We start from the raw sequence: 21632 nt of genomic DNA, 5'->3' as shown, positions 1-21632 counted from the left end.
AAAAATGGGAAAAATCAGCCACTTAGGTAAGGCCTCCAATGAATACAGTCTTTCCAACATGAGTGCTCCAGGAGTGGAGTGGACTTCCAGGTGAAAAGGTTTTGGTATAGAAAGTCCTGTGGAGGATAAGTCAGCCATCTGGCCTGAATGTGAATGCACTGGATAGATGTTTGTAGATTGATCAAGATGCTATAATGACTTCCAGGATGGAGACTTATCTGAAAATAACAAATACAGGAAAAAAAATATTATAATCTGAGAGTTGAAAAAGTATAGAGTACAAGTCACTTAAAATCCTTAGGCCTCAGTTTTCCCATTTGCAAAATGAAGAAGTTGGATTAGATGACCTTGAAGGTTTCTCTCAAATCTGAAATTCTAGGGTTCTAAAGCACATACTTGCATTGACTCCAGGATATTTTAATTTCAGAAGCAGTGGAATATAATGGAGAGGTCCCTAAATTTATTTAAGAAAACTTGGTTCTTGGCCTACTTCAGACACTCACTAGCTGTGTGACCACAGGTAAGCTCTCATCTTCTTTGAAGATCGCTTATGCAAAATGAAGACAATATTTTCACTACCCACTTCCTGCATGATTGTAAGGAAAATATCTTAATAACATTCTGCAACACATACTCAGGGCTAATTCTGACAACCTCCACTCATACTACAAGGTACTACCCACTTTCCCCTTCTCAAGAGTCTATGGTTAATCCTGAGGGGCTGACAGTAATTTCAATAATATCATTCACGATCCCCCACTAGGGTGATACTCCATTGATTATCATTTAATATCAATTATTACATCAAGCCACATTAGGTGGTATACTACATCTAGAATCAGATAGACCTGAATTTAAATCTGTCTTGAGGCACTAACTAGCTGTGTGATCCTGTACAAGTCATTCAACCTCGACTTCCGCTTCTGGAAGCCAAGATGGCGGAGTGAAAAGGTAGTCGCTCTCACTCTCCCCTATCAACCTCTGAAAACCCAGAAAATATTGCCCCAGAAAAAAACAACCCTGGAACACTTGAACTAGAAGAAAGATGAGGAGCAGCAGTGCAATAGCCTAGAAACGGGTCTCCCAGTGCCTCAGCAAAAATAAGGGAGGCAGAACTACAAGGGGCCCCAGGAGGACAAGTACCCTATGGCATTCATCTGAAAGGAGGTGAAGATAACAACCTAAAGGCTTCCTAAAGCCCCGGCCTTGCTGATTCCAACCCAACACCAGGTGAGCTGTAGGAGCCCGGAAGCCTCCAATTGTGAAGAAATCCTGAAGCCCAGGTGGTAGAGCAGGCAAACACCAACACCTGGACCTCCAAGTGCCTCAGTGAGGGGGGGAACCGGTGGAAACCAGCTCAGAAAACCACCAGGAGCCTCGCACTCACCACAAAGGAATCTCCCAGTGCATTAGCAGAAAGAGGGAGACAACACTGCAGGGGGCCCCAGGCAGATAAACATCCTGCAGCACCCATCTTAAAGGAGTGGAAGAAAGCTAAAGGAAAGGAAAAGCAGGCAACCTAGAATTGCCTGAAAGTTCCAGCCTTGCTGATTCCAGCCCAACACAAGGTAAGGCACCAGAAACCTACAGCCTCCAATTCCCAGCATAAGAGGCCCCAGACACAAAGCCAGTGACCAAGACCTAGGCTCCCAACACAAGAAGCTTGGGTCAGTACCCTCTGTTCCCCAGCAGGAGAGCTCAATCTCTTTAAAGGCCAGGGAATAAAGAAACACCATGAGTAAAAAGAAACGTACCATAGATTCATATTATGAGAAGAGTGAAGATCAAGACAGAAATTCTGAAGAGGACAACATTGTCAACAAACCCACATCTGCAACAACAAAAGGGAATATGAACTGGTCTGAAGCCCAAAAAGCCTTCTTAGACGAGCTCAAGAAGGATTTTAATAGTCAAATGAGAGAGGTAAGAGTCCTTCAAAAATACAATTGGCCATTGGAAAAAAAATACACTGAAGAAAACAAGTCCCTAAAAAACACAATTGGCCAATTGAAGAAGGAAGGACAAAAACTAACAGAAGAGTACACTGAAGAAAACAAGTCCCTAAAAAACACAATTGGCCAGTTGAAGAAGGAAGTACAAAACTAACAGAAGAGTATGCTGAAGGAAACAAGTCCCTAAAAAACACAATTGGCCAGTTGAAGAAGGAAGTACAAAAACTAACAGAAGAAAACAATCTGTTAAAAACTAGAATTGGACAAATGGAAACTAATGTCTCTATGAGAGAGCAAGAATCAGTCAAACAGAAAAAAAAAATGAAAAAATAGATGAAAATGTAAAATACCTCATCAGTAAAACAACCGACCTGGAAAATCGACTCAGGAGAGACAATTTAAAAATTATTGGACTACCTTGAAAATCATGATGAAAAAAAAGAGCCTGGACAGTATCTTTCAGGAAATCATAAAGGAAAACTGCCCAGAAGTCCTAGAACCAGAAGGGAAAATAACCATAGAAAGAATCCACCGTCACCACCTGAAAGAGATCCCAAATTGACAACCAAGGAATATAATAGCAAAATTCCAAAATTACCAGATGAAAGAGAAGGTGCTGCAAGCAGCCAGAAAGAAAGAATTTAAATATCATGGAACCACAGTCAGGATTACACAGGACCTTGCAGCTTCTACATTAAAAGACCGCAGGGCATGGAACATGATATTCCTGTAAGGCAAAGGAGCTTGGAATGCAGCCAAGGATCAATTACCCAGCAAAAATGAGCATCATTTTTCAAGGGAGGAGGTGGATATTCAACGAAATAGGAGACTTCCAAACTTTCCTGATAAAAAGACCAGAGCTCAACAAAAAATTTGATCTTCAAGTACAGGACTCAAGAAGGACTTAAAAAGGTAAATGGGACAGAAGGATACAATATGTTGTTAATAAGGGGGGGCTGTTTAAACCCCTACAAGGGAATATGAGACTTGCAACCCTTGAGAACTGTATTGTTATTACACCTTGTTAAAGGAGTATACATAAAGAGGGTGGATATTAGTTGACTTTGATGTAATGATAAAAAAAAATCTAATCAAGTGGGTTAAATGGATCCAAATAAGTGGATCAATCTGATCTTAGAAAATGTACTGAGAAAGGAGGAGGCAGACAAGGGTAAATTACATTACAGGAAAAGACACAAAATCCTATTACAGCAGAGGGAAAGAAGGGGGGGAGAATTGTTTGAACCTTACTCTCATCAGATTTGGCTCAAGAAGGGCATAGCATAATCAGTTAGGTATAGAAATCTAACTTGCCCTATAGGCAGTAGGAGGGAAAAGGGGAAAGAAAAGGAGGGGGAAAGAAAAGGGAGGGGGGAAAGAAGGGAGGGAAGCAGCAGTAAGACTAAAGGGGAAGAAAAGGGAAAGGGATAATAAAAGGGGGAAGGGACTGAAGGAGGGTGGTCAAAAGCAAAACACTAGTGAAGGGGAGAAAGGAAAAAGGAGAAAGAAAAGCATAAATGGGGGGAAAGGATGGAGAAAAAGACACAGATAGTAATCATAACTGTGAATGTGAATGGGATGAACTCTCCCATAAAATGGAAAGGATTGCAGAATGGATTAAGAACCATAATCCTACAATATGTTGTTTACAGGAAACACATTTGAAAAAGAGTGACACATACAGGGTAAAGGTAAAAGGCTGGAGCAGAATATATTATGCTCAGCTGAAGTAAAAAAGCAGGGGTAGCAATCCTGATCTCAGACAAAGCAAAAGCAAAAATAGATCTAATCAAAAGAGATAAGGAAGGAAACTACATCCTGCTAAAAGGCACCATAGACAATGAAGTAATATCATTACTAAATATATATGCACCAAATGGTATAGCACCCAAATTCTTACAGGAGAAGTTCAGGGAGTTACAGGAAGAAATAGACAGCAAAACTATACTAGTGGGGGACCTGAACCTCCCCCTCTCGGCACTAGATAAGTCTAACCACAAAATAAACAAGAAAGAAGTTAAGGAGGTGAATAGAACATTAGAAAAGTTAGGTATGATAGACCTCTGGAGAAAACTGAATGGGGATAGAAAGGAATATACTTTTTTCTCGCAGTACATGGCACATACACAAAAACTGACCATGTCCTAGGGCATAAAAACCTCACAATCCAATGCAGAAAGGCAGAAATATTAAATGCATCCTTTTCAGATCATGATCAATAAAAATTATATGTAATAAAGGGCCATGGAAAGATAGACTAAAAAATAATTGGAAACTAAATAATCTAATCCTAAAAAATGATTGGGTCAAACAACAAATCATAGAAACAATCAATAATTTCATTCAAGAGAATGACAATAATGAGACAACATACCAAAACCTATGGGATGCAGAAAGCAGTTCTTAGGGGAAGTTTTATATCTCTAAATGCTTACATAAATAAAATAGAAAAAGAGGAGATTAATGAATTGGGCATACAACTAAAAAAATAGAGAAAAGAACAAATTAAAAATCCTCAACTAAACACAAATTAGAAATATTGAAAACCAAAGGAAAAATTAATAAAATTGAAATTAAGAAAACTATTGAACTAATAAATAAAACTAAGAGCTGGTTTTATGAAAAAACCAAAAAAGATAAGCCTTTGGTTAATTTAATTAAAAAAAAAGAAAGAAGAAAACCAAATTACTAGTATCAAGAATGAAAAGGGCAAGCTACCACCAAGGAAGAGGAAATTAAAACAATAATTAGGAATTATTTTGCCCAACTATATGCCAACAAATTTGACAATCTTAGTGAAATGGATACATATTTACAAAAATATAAATTGCCCAGATTAACCGAAGAGGAAGTAAAATACTTAAATAACCCCATCTCAGAAAAAGAAATTGAACAAGCCATTGATGAACTCCCTAGGAAAAAATCTCCAGGGCCAGATGGATTTACATGCAATTCTATCAAACATTTAAAGAACAATTAATTCCAATACTATATAGAGTATTTGGGAAAATAGGTGAAGAAGTAGTCTTACCAAATTCTTTTTATGATACAAATATGGTGTTGATACCTAAACCAGGAAGAGTCAAAATAGAGAAAGAAAATTATAGACCAATTTCTCTAATGAATATAGATGCAAAAATTTTAAACAAAATACTAGCAAGTAGATTGCAGCAACTTATCACAAGAATAATACACTATGACCAGGTAGATTTATACCAGGAATGCAGGGTTGGTTCAATATTAGGAAAACTATCAGCATCATTGAGCATATCAACAACAAAACCAACAGAAACCACATGATCATCTCAATAGATGCAGAAAAAGCTTTTGATAAAATACAACACCCATTCCTATTAAAAACTCTAGAAAACATAGGTATAAATGGAGTCTTCCTTAAAATAATAAAGCATCTATCTAAAACCTTCAGCAAGCATTATATGTAATGGGGACAGGCTAGAAGCATTTCCAATAAGATCGGGGATGAAACAAGGATGTCCATTATCACCACTGTTATTCAATATTGTACTGGAAACCTTAGCTTTAGCAATAAGAGAAGAAAAAAAATTGAAGGCATTAGAATAGGCAAAGAAGAACAAAGCTATCACTCTTTGCAGATGACATGATGATATACTTAGAGAATCCTAGAGAATCAAGTAAAAAACTACTTGAAATAATAAACAACTTTAGCAAAGTTGCAGGCTATAAAATAAACCCACAAATCATCAGCATTTCTATATATTACCAACAAAGCCCAACAGCAAGAGATAGAAAGAGAAATCCCATTTAAACTTACTGTAGACATTATAAAATATTTAGGAGTCTACCTCCCAAACAAACCCAGGAACTCTATGAACACAATTACAAAACACTTTTCACACAAATAAAATCAGATCTAAATAATTGGAAAAACATCAGTTGCTCATGGGTAGGCTGAGCTAATATAATAAAAATGACAATCCTACCTAAGCTAATTTACTTATTCAGTGCCATACCAATCAAACTACCAAAAAATTATTTTATAGAGTTAGAAAAAATAATAACAAGATTCATTTGGAAAAACAAAAGGTCCAGAATATCAAAGGAACTAATGAAAAGAAATGCAGGGGAAGGTGGCCTAGCAATTCCAGATCTTAAATTGTATTATAAAGCAGCAATCATCAAAACTGCTTGGTACTGGCTAAGAAATAGGGAGGTGGATCAGTGGAATAGGTTAAATATGCAAGACACAGTAGTCAATGACTATAGTAATCTATTATTTGATAAACCCAAAGACCCCAGCTTCTGGGATAAGAACCCACTCTTTGAAAAAAACTGCTGGGAAAACTGGAAAAGAGTATGGCAGAAACTAGGCATAGACCCAAATCTCACACCATATACCAAAATAAAGTCAAAATGGGTTCAGGACTTAGATATAAAGGCTGATACCATAAGTAAACTGGGAGAACAAGGAATAGTTTACCTATCAGATCTATGGAGAACAGAAGAATTCATGACCAAACAGGAGATAGAGAACATTATGAAAAGCAAAATGGATAATTTTGATTACATTAAATTGAAAAGTTTTTGCACAAACAAAGCCAATGCAACTAAGATTAGAAGGAAGGTAGAAAATTGGGAAAGAATTTTTACAACCAGTCTCTCTGATAAAGGCCTCATTTCTAAAATATATAGAGAATTAAGACAAATTTATAAGAACACAAGCCATTCCCCAATTGATAAAATGGTCAAAGGATATGAACAGACAGTTCTCAGATGAAGAAATTAAAGCCATCTATAGTCATATGAAAAAATGCTCTAAATCATTATTGATTAGAGAAATGCAAATCAAAACAACTCTGAGGTACCATGTCACACCTATCAGATTGGCCAACTTGATAAAACAGGAAAATGATAAATGTTGGAGAGGATGTGGGAAAATTGGAATGCTAATGCGTTGTTGGTGGAGTTGTGAAATGATCCAAACATTTTGGAGAACAATTTGGAGCTATGCCCAAAGGGCTACAAAAATGTGCATACCCTTTGATCCAGCAATAGCACTTCTAGGGCTATATCCCAAAGAGATCAAACAAATGGGAAAAGGACCCACATGTACAAAAATATTCATAGCAGCTCTTTTTGTGGTGGCAAAGAATTGGAAATTGAGAGGATGCCCATCAATTGGGGAATGGCTGAGCAAGTGGTGGTATATGAATGTAATGGAATACTATTGTGCTATAAGAAATGATGAACAGGCTGACTTCAGAAAAACCTGGAAAGACTTATATGGTCTGATGCTGAGTGAAGTGAGCAGATCCAAGAGGACTTTGTACACAATAACATCCACATTATGCAATGACTAAGATTGTTAAACTGAACCCTTCTCAGCATTACCAGGATCTAAGACATCTCCAGAGGCCTTGGGATAGAAAATGCTGTCCACATCCAAAGAAAGAAATATGGAAGTCAAATCGCTATCATTTCTTTTTACCTTCTGTTGAGTTTTGTTTCCTCTTTCTGATGGTTCCTCCTATTGGTTTTAATTTTTACTTACAACTTCACAATTGTGAAAATATGTTTAATGGGTATGTAAATGTAAAGCCTACATCAGATTGTGTACCGTCTTGGGGAGGGTGGTGGGAAGGAAAAGGGAGAAAAATTTTCAACTCAAAGGCATATGGAAAAAATTAAGAAGAAAAAATAAAGAAAAAAAGAAAAAAAGAAACGATCTAAAAAAAACCTAATTCATTCAACCGCTATCTGCTTCAGTTTCCTCAACTGTAAAATTAGGATCATGATAGAATCTACTTCTCAGAGCTGTTGTGAGTATGAAATGAAATAATAATTGTACAATGCTTAGCACAATTCCTGGAACAGAGTAGGTACTTAAATATTTCTTCACTTCCCTTTCCCTTTTAGAAATGGGTATTTACTAAGATATTATAGTAAGAATAGTTGATACAAAATATTGCTTCAAATCCGAGGTTCATTCTACCACAAGTACAAACAGAGTCCATGGCAAAGTGGGCTCAAAATTATCAAGCACATGTAACAAATGGGTAACCTGTCTGCTAGGGGACCTGGCTTGATGGGACCCTCATAGAGTTTTTCTGTTGTGTTTTTTTTTTTAAGAGTTCTGAAGCTGTCATTCTTCTATGTATATGGTTTGTCCTTGACTCCTAGTGTTGGTGCTGCTCATCATCTCTGCTGTTCTGAGGATACTGTTCAGATGCCAGGGGAGCTTCAAAATCTTCTGACTTTTCAAGGTTTCCACCATCATTCTCTGCTCACAGGGCTGAGTAGGAGCCAGAAGCTGTCTTCTGAAACCATCCCCTCCTCTTCAGGTGATGACCTACCAGGAGGGTTCCGTAAAACTGTTTCTATCACTAGATTGGCCTGTAACTGGACTGCTCATTTCCAAACTGTTGCCTGTTTTTAACAGAAGGAGTAACCTATTCACCAACCAATCCTAATACATTTCTAGAGTTTGGTAATTTCATTTCATCCAGATGGCTGGAAGCATTTTATTTTTTCTAATTTTATGACTGATTGATTCGATAGATGCATTCTCACCTGATAAAGATATCACAATACAGAGCATGTTGCTAGTAACTTTAAGTGTAAAGGTGATTGATTGAATCAATCCTTAGTCTTAGACTTAAATTAAGATCTAAATTTGGATTCATAATATAACTGACACTGCATCTACCATGGTAATTTATAAGAGAAACTAACATATAAAAATCAAAAATTACCAAGATATGGGTGGATATTCAATCATAGATTTATTTAGAGATAGTAAGATGGAAGGAGTCTTAGAAGTCAAATAGTCCACTTTTTTCATTGTACAGATGAGCAAACAGGATGGGGGGTGGGGGTTAAGAGAATTGCTTAAATTTATACAGGTAAAAAAAAAGCATTAGAGCTGGGATTTGCACTCAAGTCCTTTGTCTCCTGATCCATTCTTCTCTACACACCACTATGGAGCTGGTCAGGATATTCTTGACTTGACCAGGCATGGTCACCATGTTGATCCTCACTAGCTATCCAATCTAACCCCACCTGTGAGCCCTGCTAATGAGCCAGAGCTATTATCACACAAATTAGAAAGCCCAAGATGCTCAGTAGCCTTGCTATCCAGTTTGGAGCTCTCCAGTTAACTATCCTGGAGTCCTGCTTGAATCATTGCATTGTGATTAATGAGCAAAATTCAGGATCTTCGGCCCGACTCGTGATTTTGAGGAGGATGGTATCATCCTCTCCCCCCAAATCATTTCCAGCCAACATGACACAGAATCCTGGGTTATATGGACCATTTCTGGTGCTCTCACAAGAATTCTAAATTCATATGAGTAGCCTAAATAGCAACATCTGTCTCTCAAGGGTAAAAAAGTAAATAAACAACAGTTATTTTCGTGGCAGGACAGAGAGGAAACTGAATATGGATTTGGATCAACCTAGTGGCACATGGCCAAAAGAATTAGACCATTTTTCCCAAGTTCAATTAAATCCACTTGAAACACAGGAAAGCTCCCCTAGACAGACCTCCTATAAGAAAGGGCTGGAGGTCAGACATGAACTAATGTTTTTGTATGTGCACTGTTGTAAAAAACTATTGCTTGCATCCTAAACCCTGCAGGGTTTTATAACACGAACTGAAACTTCTATTACTTTCAGTAGCATGGAATCTGTCACACATTCTTCCTGATTGTTTCAAGGTTTAAAATGTAATTTATTTAATAATCATAATAACTGACATTTACATAGTGCTTGAAGGTTGCCCATGTGTTTTACATATATGATCTCAACTGGACCATCAAAAGAACCTGAGAGGCAAGTACTATAGGCAGACATATGCTGCTTAATGGTGAACAACTGACTCTCTGGGGGGGAATAGATGCGTGGTACACTCTAAACATAAATCTGCATTATTAACATTGTCTCCACCACTTCCTTAAATCTAGACAATCAACAAAATGATTAATCAAGGCCTAGTGTTTGCAGACTTAAGTGTTTGCATTGAATATTTAACAATTGGCTCTCATGAATGGTTGAATAGGCTATAGAACCACACCCTTTTCCCAATGATGGGCATTATTTTTCTCATTTTACAGATGAGAAAATTATGGTACAGAAAGGTAGAGGGATTTACCTGTGGTCACTCTGCTAATGAGTGTCAGAGGTAGGGGTTGAGCCTCTCTTCCTGAATCTACATTCCATAGGTGGGGTTAGATTCCTGAATCCACTGATGATCTATATGCTAAATCATCCTTATAACACATACATTGTTTGTTATATTTGTATATAATATTCATAGAGCTTTTTACAATTATGACTACTTTTTACATTTATCATGTAAATGAGAGAGAGGCAGCATGGCCTAGTAGACAGAGAACTGTCCTCACAGAACATTTGGGTTCAAGTCTTGTCCTACAAAATATAGTGATTATGGGGCCCTGGGTAAGTTGTCTAACCTTTCAGGGCTATGAGCCCTGTTAAGAGTATAAGTCACAAAAAACCATTCTACCCCAATCTGATAGTTGGTAATGCAGCAGATAGAGTGCTGGGCTTGAAGTCGGAAAGAATTGAGTTCAAATCCAACCTCAGACATTCATTAGCTATGTGACCTTGGATAAGTGACTTAATCTATTTGCCTCAGTTTCCTTAGCTGTAAAATTTGGATATTAACAGCTCCTACTTTCCCAGGTTATTGTGAGGATCAAATGAAATAATATCTGTGTAAAGCTCTTTACATAGTGTCTGGCACATAGCTGGCACTATATACATACTTATTTCCTTCCTGACCTATTTCCTGCCCCCACAATGATAAAGTTTCTTTGCTTTTCAGTTCCCTATACCAATGAAATCACAAGTAAAATTCTGTCTCTAAATCATATGATAATCTGATCAGGTAGAAAGGGTAAAGACATTCATCCCCATTGTGTAGATTAGGAAGACTGACATTCACTGAGATGATGGATCACATATCCAGAGCCGCAAAGGACCTTGGAAGTCATCTGGTCCAACTGTCTCATTTTCTTCATTTGAGGAAAATGAGGGCCAGAGAGGTTAAGTGACATATCTGAGGTCACACAGGTAGTAAGTGTCAGAGTTGTTATTTGAACCAATGAATGTCCTTGGAATCCAGAGCCAAGTACTCTCTCCTTTGCACAGAGGTTGAATGATCAATCCAAGATCACACATCTACTAAATAGCAAAGGGGGGACTCAAATGCACATCTTCTGCCTCCATGATCAGCTTTGCTTTGAGTGGAATATACTCTCATCTGTACATTGATCAATCTCTTAAGACATGATCAAGAACCAGGAAGTAGCCAGGGTGCTTTCCCCTGATGGTAATTGGCTTGGTTTCACTAATACTTCTCTGGATTTGCCCAGTGGAATTTAGCCTGGGACCTCTGGACCAAAGATTCAAAAAATCTTAACTCTAAGGAGAGCCCCGAACACAAAAGTGAATTTCTAGCAAGCCAGGGCTCGTTGGTTCAATAACTCACTGCCTTGTTAAACTTGGCACATGGTCCATGTATCCCTTTGTCTCTTCCTTCTTTTGGTTGCTCCATCAGTTTTGAGGCCAATTAAAAGTTTGGATTTTAAAGTATCAATTAGCCTTCTTTGCTTACCTTAAGAAATATTTGTATAATAAAACTAATAGTTATCTTCCATTATTCTATGATAAGTCCACCTATTCTATATTCTCTTTCTCGACTCCTTAACCAGTGATTTCATTGAGGAAGAGGTTTCCTATTGTATAAGCTCATCCAGTAATTATCTGAACCTCATCTATAACTTCTTATATCATAGACTTAAAGCTGGAAGCGAGCCCCAGAGGTCATCTAATCCAACCCCTTCATTTGACAAAGGAGGAAACTAAGGACCAGATATCTGAAGTCACATAGGATCATGTGTCTTGAGCTGGAAGGAACCTAGACCTCTAAGATCATTCGATCACTCCTCTCATTTTACAGGTAAAGAAACTTCAGGATAAAGTTTAAGTGACTGGCCCAAGGTCACACAAGCAGAAAACAGCACAATTGATTCAAAACCTGTCCCCCAATGTCAAATCTAGGGTTCATCTGAGAGAGTGCCAATTATATTTAGAATTGATAACAATTAACCAGACTGTACATTACTAGTTTACTTTAGGTGTCTCTGGTTTTCTCTGTGTTTATTACTTAGAAGACATTGTTCGTTTTTGCTTTCTAGGCTAAAAAAATGGTCACCAGCTTCCCTGGATTTTTATTGTCTTATTTATTGTTCTGTTTCTCTGTTAGTGGACCCAGAATTGTGATGAATGAAAAAACCTGAAAGATGGAGTTTCTAGGTAATTAATAACCAATTTATTAATTAGGATAGCTAATAATCAACAAACTGATGGTCAGTAGTTTCTCTGGCAACCAAAGACAAAAGGCTTGGAAAGCCTGAAAGCTTGAAATAACGAATAAATAATTTAAATAATGAAAGGTAATTCCCTTGAAAACTGAAAGTCAACCCTGATTGGTGGACATTTTATGAGGAGGTGGGCTAGAAGTCTTCAGCGCCTCCTGCTGAGAATGTGGGTTGATCATGAAACTCAGCCACTTCCAGCAATCTGGACAATCTCCATCCAGACCACTCTGGTTGGTTTTCTCTTTCATAAGCTGGGTCACCCATAATTCTAATGGAGGGGCACATGCACAGGGGCTGTTCTCCCCAGGGCAAGAACTCAGCCAGACTGGGATTCTGAATAGACTGGGACTTTAAATAGAAATTAGGTCTTTTAGTTGGTGGGGTCCTTCCAAGAGAGAAGAGCATGTTCCATGAGGGCAAGGACAACCTCACCAATTAGTCATGTCCTTTAGAGATTGACTTTTTAAGAGCCTTTTAAGATGAAGAAATAAAGGAGAAAAGGAGACAAGCCTGGTACCAAAATAAGAATTGGTTATTCATGTAATAGTAAAATAAACATTACAAGGTATTATTATTGGGGTAGGACTAGAATCTTGTGTCTGACTTCTACTACTTCTGTGACCATGAACAAGAGTCAAACTTCTCCAAGTTATGTAGAATCAGAGTTAAAGCTTCACGGGAACTTAGAAACTGCTGAGATGATTCTTTTACAGAGGAAGAAACTGAAGCTCAAAGAATTTCAATGACTTGCCTGTGGTGACACCTCTCATGAGTGTCAAAGACATTTGCTCCCTCATATAAAAAAAAAACACACAGAGTTGAAGGAAAGAGTGCTGAAGTCAGAGGCCCTGGATTCAAAGCACAGATCTGTTATGTATTACCTGTATTACCTGGGGTGGATCACTTAATGTCTCTGAGCTTTAATACCTTCTATTATTTTTATACACATATATATGTGGTAGTGTCTTCCTTGATGGTTCCAAGGTCCTTAAGGGCTAGGCTGTTTTATTTTTGTCATAGTATCTTCAATGTGCAGCATAGCGTCTGGCACTTAGAAACTCACTAATTATCTTTTTTTCAATTGACTCAACTGTAAAATGAGGATGTTGGATTATATGGTGCCTAAGGTGACTTTCAGAATTAATCCTTTGACTGTAGGATGGGAACTCAAGGGTTAAATGACATGCTTATGGTCACATGTCTAGTATATGTCAGGGATGGGATCTGAACCTAGATCTTCCTACTGCTGGTGCTAGCCCAGCTGCCTCATAACAATTTATTCGGATTTTTAAAATGATCTTGTCATCCCAAGTAGCTCCATTGCTTAGCAGAGTGCTTGGAATATGGTGGGTACTTAATAAATGTCTGTTGACTGACTGATTTTTTAAAAAATCAATGTCAAATATCAATAGCAATTAAAAAACTCATACCATTTAGAGTACATCATGATAAAAAGAATTGATAAAAGAATTCTTTTATTGCATCATACATTATAATTGGGCCTAATCATGATGCTTTCAAAGATTGAGGGTGATTGAACCAAATGGTGCCCAATAGAAAGAATGCATCTGCTGTGATGAACACCTGCCAAAAGTCATTGGAAATCTTTGTGCAAGCACATTGGATCTATTATGTGGCAGAGACTATAGAAAGATGGCCTTTTCTGACCACATCGTTTTTCTCAGTCATCTCTCTACAGACGGTAAAATTGTCTTGGTCTTGAAAAGCCATTAATAATCATTTTAACAAAGGCGTTAAACATGCAAACCATTAAAGAAGTTAGGGATAGGGGTGTCTTCATAGAGCTGACCATTCCATTTCTGCTAATCTCTACTATGTGACACTAAACTTTCAACATTCATTTTTTCTAAAATTTTGACATACAAATTCTCTTCCTCCCTCCTGCCCCTCTCCCACCCATTGAGAAGCAATATAATATTAATTGTATATGTGAAGTCATGCCAAACATAACATTCAACTTTCAAACAGGGAGGTGATTAGGGCCAAGAATAAAAAAATAAATAAATATTGTGGCTGGGGCAAGCACTACCAACCCTTCCAGGGTAAGCGGCATGAAGAGTTTACCAAAGTTCACTATCTTCTAGTTGCCTATTTTAACTACACAGTCCAGCTAAACTCACTTGTTTCTAATTGTTAAAAGACTACAAATGCTCTCTAAATCCAGGGCTCTGGAACAAAGCTCTGATCTCACCACCCTAGTTATCATTCTGTTGAAAATGATAGTCTCAAAGTAACATAAGCAACCCTTTCTTGAATGATTTGAAACAGGGAAACAAAAGGGCAAATTTTAATGCTGGGAAATAATTTTTTAAAAAATGCTTCAAATTTATTTAGCATTTCAAAGTTTACAAAGAAATTTCTTTACAACAGCCTCACAAGGCAGGTGGTATACATATTATTACGTTTCATTTCAAAGATGAGAAAACTGAGACTCAGGTACCCCATGATCACACTCATAGCCACGATTTAAACCCAGCTCACCCACTCCAAATCTCTACTGGATTCCACTGTACAGCTCTTTAAAGTCCACTCCAAAGTAGGGTTCCATTGAACATCCTTGTGGGAACCAGGCTTGAATCTCTTTCTCAGCTAATAAGTTTGCCTATATAATTTATCCCATTCAACACACTAGCTTTATTCAGATCTTATTCATATGAATGGTGTGTTTCACAATGCCTTCTCTAAACTCAAGTGGCAGCCTCCTCTTAATCTAAGCAAACTTGAGCTGAGGCAGCCTGGCATAGGAGGGACATCATGGAGTAGTGGGTAGAGAGCCATGCTCAGAGTTAAGAGCACCTGAGTTTAGATCCTTCCTATGACCCCTACTGGGTAGGTAGGTGGTACAGTGGGCTGGGCCTGGCCTGGAGTCAGGAAGACTCATATTCTTGAGATCAAATCCAGCCTCAGAGACTTAATAGTCTCTAGACCATTCATTTAACCCTGTTTGCCTCAGTTTCCTCATCTATAAAATAAGCTGGAGAAGAAAACGGCAAACCATTCTAGTATTTCTGCCAAGAAAACCCCAAATGGGGTCACAAAGAGTTGGACACAACTGAAAAAATGACTGAACAACATGACACTTATCGGAGTGGGACCTTGAGTTCAAACTCTGCTTCAGAGAGTGCAACTCAGATGGGCTGGCCACATTGTTCAAATGTGAAATGTACGCTTGCCAAAAAGACTATTTTACAGAGAACTCACACAGGGCAAAACATTCACATGGAGGTCAGAAGAAGCAATGCAAGGACACTCTCAAGGTCTCTCTTAAGAACTCTGGAATTGATTGTGTGATATGGGAGACACTGGCACAGAACCACTCAGCATGGCGTGCCTACATCAGAAAAGGTGCTGTGCTCTAAGAGCAAAGCAGAATTGAAATAGCTCAAGAGAAACACATGATATGCAAATTTAGAGAATCCACCTCAGATGTTCACATGGATTATTTGTGCCTGACCCATGGTCAAACATTCTGAACACATATTGGTCTGATCAGCCACAGTCAGACACACACAAACTTGACTCTAGCGTGGTGATGTCATTTTGGTCCTCTTAGAAAATGAAGGGCAACAATTAACCAACTAATCTCTCAGAATTCTAAGCAATTCTCTAAGACAAAGTTGCAGAGAAGGTGCCGACCTGCATTGGCAATGCAAGTCCCTCACTCTAAGCTTCAGATGCAGTGAAATCATGGATGTGGTACCCCCCACCCCCACCACACAAAAACCTCAACAAACTAACAAATACATGTTAGGGTACGATATTAACAATTCAATAGGATACTTCTTCAATGCACTAAAGGGCTGCTAAGCTATATATATATATATACACACACACACATATATATATATATACACCACACATATATATATACACATATATATACATATATATACATATACATATATATATATATATTATATATATATATATATATATATATATATATATATTCAAACTTTGAGGACAGATAAATCCTGTATGTGGTCATCTAAATTACAAAATAATAATAATAATAATAACAGACCTTCACTTTTCCAATAAGGTATCCCAGGATTCCTTGAAATAGCAAGCTCCAATTGGAAATTGAGGAGATGCCCATCAACTGGGGAATGACTAAACAATTTGTAGTTTATGATTATGGTATAATACTATTGTGTTTTAAGAAATGATGGGTCAAACATTTTCAGAAAAAAAAATATGGAAGATTTACATAAACTGATGCGAGGTGAAGTAAGCAGAATCAAGAGAACATTGTGTACAGTAATAGCATTATTGTAATGACCATCAACTCTGAGAGTTAATGACTTTGAACAATACTATGATCCATGACAATTCCAAAGGACTTATGATGAAAAATGTTATCTGCCTCCAGAAAATCAAAGAACTCTGAGTGTTAATTGATGTTTTATTTTTCTTTTCTTCCTTCCTTCCTTCCTTCCTTCCTTCCTTTCTTTCTTTCTTTCTTTCTTTCTTTCTTTCTTTCTTTCTTTCTTTCTTTCTTTCTTTCATTCTCTCTCTTTCTTCTCTCTCTCTCTCTCTCTCTGTCTCTTTCTTTTTGTCTTGCAACATGGCTGGTATAGAAATATTTTGCATGACTTCACATGTATAATGGCATCATATTTCTTGCCTTCTCAATGCATTGGCAAGGGGCTGAAGGGAGGAAAAAAATATGCAACTCAATATTTTTTAAAAAATAAATGCTTATAATAAATTAACAATCTTAAAAAAGAAAGAAACAAACAAATAACAAGACCTTCCAACAAAATGAAGCTTTTTTATGTATAGCTATTTGACAGAGAGGTTAGAGTTAAGTGGAGACACAGACATTTGGAGTTATCAGATGTTAAAATCTCAGATTTGGAAAGGACCTTAGAAGCCATCTAGCCATTTCTCACATTATCAGGAAAAGAAAAAAAACAAACCTTTTTTCTATAATATCCTGGATCTACAGTCATTTAGCTCCTGCTTCAACCCTTCTGGTGATTGGAGGTTCACAATTTAACAATAATAGGTAGCATTTATATGGAACCTTAAGATTTGCAAAGCACTTTATAAATATTATCTCATTTGATCCTCACAACAATCCTAAGAAGTAGATGCTATTATTATCATCTCCATTTTATAGATGAGGAAACTGAGATGGACAGAGATTAAGTGACTTGCCTGGAGTCACATAGCTGGTAAGTGTCTGAGGCTGAATTTGAACTCAGGGCTTCTAGATTCCAGGCTTAATGCTCTGTCCACTGTACTACCTGGTCGTCCCAACAAGCCAGGCCCTTTGGCACAGCTCTGATTGTTCGGTAGCTGAGGATGAATTGGCCTAAGAGGCAATCCCAGGAAGCTCCTCTGGAAACTTCCCGAAACTCGGCCTTTCTGGGATGGTGAACCTTCTGCATGCTTCTGGACCACATAATGTCTCAGTACTGGAAGGACTCATTACTTTGGAATGAGGCAGAAAACACTGAGTGGCTCTTTGGTCCTCCTCCAACCTTCCCCTGCTCTATCTCTCTTCAACAGCCCAGGTACCATCATGAAACTCTTAGGCTTCTAGTGTACTTCCCCACTCCATATTGGGCTACAACTTAAGTGGGGCAATTAATAATAAAAGTACTGATTGGGATAGATTGTTGTCATTGTTTGTCCTTCATTTTTGAAGAGGAACACTTTCATTAATGGGCATGAATTGGATTTAAGTGAAGCAGACCAAAATCCTCAGCTTCACTCTTTCTTCCAGAGTCATCAAAGTCCAGTGACAAGGCAGAAGTCCTGGTGGCAGCCCAGGATGCAGTAGATGACTTTGGTGTCTTTGATGTTTGACCAAGTTCTAAGTGTTCCACACCTCTTCAAGCCAGACACACAAAAGCAGACTTCCACAGAATATGTTCTATCAATTAACAGCACTGGGAAAACATTGAGACTTTCTCTTAAAGCCTGGCAGATGACCAGAGATCCAAACCACAGGCCACTTTCCCTTTCACACCTGTCTGCCTTTTAATTCAGATGTTCACGGAGTCTAGCACCACAGTGACTCAAAACAGGTGAAACACAGCAAATCGACTAGGCAGATATTCGAACTTCTGCTCAGGGTCATAAAGTCAGATGAGGTTTTATATTTGCTTCTAATGTATCATGTGGTCTTTGTAGTCCCTCTCTTGAGACTGAGCAAGCATGAGAAGAGTGAGAGAACCTTACAATTACTAGCCTAACCAAAAGGTGATGCTACACTGTCCACAGAAAGTTATAACCCTGAAGTTACATAATTGAAATTCTTCCCATTTGTGCTTCTGGTATTTTAATTTTATAGGCGCACACAAGCAAGTGTGCTCAATAATCATTTTCTCTGAAATAGTTTCCTGCTTGTGGACTCTACCATGTAATTAAGCAGTATTCTTCATTCCAAGTGTATTTTCTTTGGTACATTTAGGACTAATCATGCCAATGTCTTTTTTTTTTTTTGCCATTCTGATGGCATGTTATTTTACAACAAAGCATAAAAGAACATTTTGGAACAGATGGCTGTTGTAGGTAGAAATTTTTTTAAGATTATCAAGTGTCTGGAATCATAATTTTATTAATTTAGCAGCACCTTACTGCAATATAGCAAGAACAGAGTACTGTCACTCTAAATTACTAGCAGGCATTTTTCCAAAAGATTCTCAAATCCTTCCTATCTTAATGTAATCAGACCTAACTCAAACCTCTTTCCAAATTCAAATCCTTTAAGTCACAAACCCTGCACTCACACTATCAGCTCAAAGGGACTCCATCTATTTCTTTTTTTTTATCTTAAACTTCTCTTGCAAATTTTTCCCTACAAACTTTGAAATTAATCTTTTATTTTACACTCTTGATCTCTTACTTCTCTTTATCTTCACATCTTTCTTAAGACCATCATATTTTATTTCTCAATAATATTCTAGTATAACATTCCACTGAATCTCTCCTGTACAGTTTTCCTTATACAATACCATTTCTGACTTTTGGAATAGTCTATTTCAATGTAGTGACTCTGCCACTACTTTACCTGAACAATTAAATTATTTTGAATAATTTCAAATGAGATCAGTTCTGCTTATTTCCCTAGTAGTTGAATCAACTTTACTGAACTTTATTTCCCTCCATGAAGGGGAGAGAGGTTGTTTTCATGTAACCTTAATTTACAAACCTCCAAAAATCCAATAAGATTTGTTGTAGTTACCATAATTTGGAGGTTTACAGTAAATATATTAAATTTCAGTTATAAATCTTAGTCTCTAGTTTATAAGGCTATAAATTTCTACAACCTTATAAAAAGATTTCCCTCCTTTTCTTGCCTGTCTTTATCTCTGCAGCTCCAATCTGGCCAGAGTTACAAAAGCAAAGAGAAAGAAAGAACCTCAGTTTTCCTCCTTTTCTCCCACTGAAAGCTTAATAAAAAGCAGTGAGAATCCTTGCTTAATATTACCCACAGCTGGGAGAACTGTCTTGAGGCATCATTAGCCTTCCCCACATTTCTAAGCTTTCATTCTTTGCTATCTCACCCCAGTTTTTTTTTCTTTTTGTTTTATAGGTGGTGAAGCGTTCCCCTTCAAAGTACCCCAACATTAAAAAAAGACCTTATCTGCAAGAGAGAACTTCTGTAGTGGCCCCATCACTGTATATGTACCAAAATATTCATAGTAGCTCTTTTTGTGGTGACTAAGAATTGGAAATCAAAGGGATGCCCATAAATTGGAGCTAAAAAGCTATAAGCAAGTTAAACAAGTACATGATTGTAATGGAATATTGTTGTGCTATAAGAAATTTCAAGCAGGATGATTTCAGAAAAACCTGGAAAGACTTGAATGAACTGATGCATAGTGAAGTGAATAGAACCAGGAGAACATTGTATACAATGATAGCAATATTGTTCAATGAAAAACTGTGAATGACTTAGCTATTCTCAGCAATACAATGATCCAAGACAATCCCAAAGGACAAATGGTGAAGCATACTATCAGCCTCCAGAGAAAGAACTGATATTGTCTGAATACAGACCAAAGCATGCTATTTTTCACTTTCTTTCTTTCATTCTTTTACTTATCTTGGAGTCTTCTTGTACAAATTGGCTAATATGGAAAAGTTTTACATAATTGCACAGGTATAACTTATATCTGATTGCTTACCATCTAAGGGAGGGAGGAACATAGAATTTGGAACCCAAAACTTTAAATAAAAATGTTTAAAAAATGTAAAAAGAATCATATTAAGTATGAAGAAACTGAGGCCCTACATGAATGGGCTTTGCCCATAGTCACAAAGGAAATTAATATAAAATCTATGACTAGAACCCAGATCTCACAACTTCATGGTTCTTCCACTAAAGGAATTTCTAAAAAAAAATGGAAAAATATCCCCAAAGCTTCTCAACACTAAAATCTTGGTTATTAAATACTAGTTTGATAATATTTTGTATACATAAATTAAAATTATTGGGTCTTATTCTTCCTCCAAATTTAGCTTCATTTAAAGGTTAAGTAGTTGGCCAAACTTTAAAATCTTTGGAAATAGTAGACATAAGCATCATACATTCGAATTAATCAAATTTCCCTGCCCTTTAAATACTTTTTTCCATGTTATTATACTTCCCTCAGTATCACATGGTGAAATAAAGTATCAAGAGATTTCCCTCAATATGCCACTTCATGAAATTGAGCAGTGAAGGAAAAAGAGCAGTGAATTTAGAGGCAGAGGCCTGGTTTCGTGTACTGGCTCTACCACTTACTAGCTATGTCACCTTGGGAAGTCATTTCCCCCTCTGGATTTCAGTTTCCTCATCTGTAAAATGAAGGGGTTGGATTAGATGACCTTTAGCTCCAAATCTATAAATCTGTAAATCATAAGATCATACATCTCAAGTTAACAGGTACTTCAGGGGATTTCATGTTATAGAAAAGGAATCTGAGATCAAGGTCACACAGGCAAAAAGTATCTGAGGCAAAATTTGAACACAAGTCCTCTGACTCCAGAGATAGTGTTCTTTTTACTATGTCTCACTGCCAATAATTCAATAGTAACTTCAGAGACCCAACTTGAAATAAACTCCAAGAGATCACCACCACCACCACCACACCACCACCACCACCACACCACCACCACCACCACCATCATTACCACTACTATTACTACTACCACTGCTATTACTACTACTACTACTATTACCACCACCACCACCACCACAACTACCACTACTACTACTACCACCACCACCACTACCACCACCACTACTACTACTACTACTACTACTACTAATAATAAT

Source organism: Phascolarctos cinereus, unplaced genomic scaffold (genome assembly GCF_003287225.1).
Source record: "Phascolarctos cinereus isolate Bilbo 61053 unplaced genomic scaffold, phaCin_HiC Scaffold_4;HRSCAF=312, whole genome shotgun sequence".
Classification (NCBI taxonomy): domain Eukaryota; kingdom Metazoa; phylum Chordata; class Mammalia; order Diprotodontia; family Phascolarctidae; genus Phascolarctos; species Phascolarctos cinereus.
Note: the sequence above shows the minus strand (reverse complement) of the source record.